Here is a 2,500-nt window from a genome sequence, read left to right on the forward strand (position 1 = left end):
AAGAAACGGGAAGAAAATATCAGCTGGTTCTTTTAACTGCAGTAAAACGACAGGGAGCTTTTAACATTTTTGCCGCACGTCGGCGGGGCGGCGATGCCTTCGCTCTGATTAGATGTAAAAGGAAAGTTTCTCAATAGGAATAAAGAAAAAAATAATAATTATGTTAATGTGCATATGGACATACGAATAACAATGATAACTCTTCAGGCTGGTTGGTGGAACAATATATTATGAAAATACATTATCATGAAAACAATACCTAGTGAAAAATTAACAAATTTACAGATTTCCGTAAAAGGTGTGACGAGTTTCGAAATCAGTCTAGATTCCATCATCAAGTTTGATTGATTTCGATTTTTTTCTACATATAAATCATCCCGAAATTGTTTCCACCATTTCATAATAAGGCAATCAAACAAATTACTTGATATAAGGACAGACTGACTAATCAACCGAATAAAAGTTATCACAAAACAATCAACAATGATTTTTTCAAATCACGAACACACACACAAAATACGGTTAGGGATAAAATCAAAATAAACAAAAAATAGATAAACAAAAAAGAGATAATGACAAAATCCTCCAATCGAACAACAATAAATAGAAGAGGAACCCGAAACATCCACATCCTCGCAGAGCCATCATGAATATTCCAGGCGCCTCTCAACGTAACACCCTTTTACCCTAGAACCCCGAAGTCTGCTCGTCTGTTTCCCTCGCTCCAGTCGCGACCTAGACTTTCCCTCAGGAGTCTTTGTTCGGTGTCAGACATCGTTATTTTAATGTTTCCAGGAAATGTTCTTTATGGAGATATGTTCTTTCAAGAGAGAAAGGGAGAGAGTGTGGGGTTGGGAGAGAGAGAGAGAAAGAGAAAATGAGGTGGAGGAAGATAAAAGGGAATAGTGAAGAATAGATAGAGGGGAGAGAGGATTCTCTCTCTTCCTTCCTTCATTTTACCGCCTCCCCATTTCCCCCATTACCCTACTCGTGTCCTCCTCCATCCCTCTTCTTCTTTTTCTTATCTTCTTTCTCCTATTTTATTTTTCCCTCCTTTTTCTTCTTTCTTTTTCTTCTATTTCTCTTCCTCATCCTTCCTCTATTCCTCATTCTTCTACTTCTTTTTCTTCTTCTTCTCCTCCCCTAATTCCCTTCTTCCTTCTCCGACTTTCTTTCCCTTCCTCCTCTTTTTTCCCCATCTCCTCCTTCCTTTCTCTTTCCTTCCCCTCGCTATCCCTCCTGTCCTCTCTCTAACCCCCCCCCCCTCTCTCTCTCTCTCTCTCTCTCTCTCTCTCTCTCTCTCTCTCTCTCTCTCTCTCTCTCTCTCTCTCTCTCTCTCTCTCTCTCTCTCTCTCTCTCTCTCTCTCTCTCTCTCTTCCCCTACTCCAGCAAGTCACGGCAATTTCAAGCCACATCTCCCCTTTTTGTGACGCTGCCGCTGCTACCAGGTTCTCCCTCTGTTCGCGTGGGGATCGGAGTGTTTCCAGATTAATCTGTGACTCGAATATTAATCAGCGACAGACCAACCCCTCCCCCAACTCTCTCTCTTCTCTTCTCTCTCTCTCTCCTCATTCCTCCTCTCTTCTTTCCTTTCAACCCCCTCTCCCCTCTTCTCTTCTCTCCCCTCCTCTCTCTCTCTCTCTACTTTCCTCTCTTCCCCTCCATCTCCCCTCTTATCTTCTCTCCCTCTCCCCTCCTCTCTTCTCCCTCTCCTTCCTTCTCTCTCCCCTCTTTCCACTCTCTCCTCTTCCTCTCTCTCTTTCCCTCTCCCTTTTCCCCTCCCACTTCCCTTCACTCAAACCCTCCATATCTCTCTCTCTCCCCTTCCATATCCCTCCTTCTTCCCCTTCATATCACTCCCCTTCCCCCTCCATCTCCCTCGTCCCCCTTTATCCCCCTCCTCCCTCTCCCCCTCCCTCCCACTCCCCCGATCTCTTCCCCTCCTCTTCCGATTCCCTCTCCATCTCCTTCCTACCTATTACCTTCCTCATAACACTCAACATTGCCGCCATCCTCTCCTCGTGCAGATGAGCGTAGTATTAATCTTGGCTGGTGCTCTCACTCGCTCCTCACAGCGGGAAGGGGGGGCGGATGTTTTTTTTTTTTTTTCGGGGGGGAGGGGGAGATGAAGGTGAGCTTACGTTGAAAAGGATTTGGGTTTAGTTTATAAAGTAAATGTGTTCTGGGTCTTGTATTATCATAATGAGCCGTGTAGTATTGCAATAAACCATGTATTATCAAGATACTATGCAGGGATTTGTTAACACCATTATTTCAATACTATTTGCAGTAGTAATGATATTATCAATGGATATGATAGTAGTAGCAATGATGGTAATAATAACAATTATCATTATGATAACAATAACGATAGTAATGAAACGATAGTAATGATAAGAATATAATAGTCAATAATGATAATGATAGTGAAAGTGAGAATTGTAGAGATAATAATGACAAAAACAATAGTAATACCCGTAATAATGATAATGATAAAAAG

The 2,500-nt window shown here is 42.4% G+C and overlaps 1 protein-coding gene across 1 annotated transcript in view; it reads left to right on the forward strand.

The window, feature by feature from the left end:
- The window catches only part of LOC122264386 (ADAMTS-like protein 2), a 14,071-nt gene that overhangs the window by 867 nt on the left and 10,704 nt on the right, over nucleotides 1-2,500 (forward strand). The gene's annotated exons all lie outside the window — the stretch shown is intronic.

This window comes from Penaeus japonicus, unplaced genomic scaffold (genome assembly GCF_977035675.1).
Source record: "Penaeus japonicus unplaced genomic scaffold, GWHDUDI00000001_assembly GWHDUDI00000007, whole genome shotgun sequence".
NCBI lineage: Eukaryota > Metazoa > Arthropoda > Malacostraca > Decapoda > Penaeidae > Penaeus > Penaeus japonicus.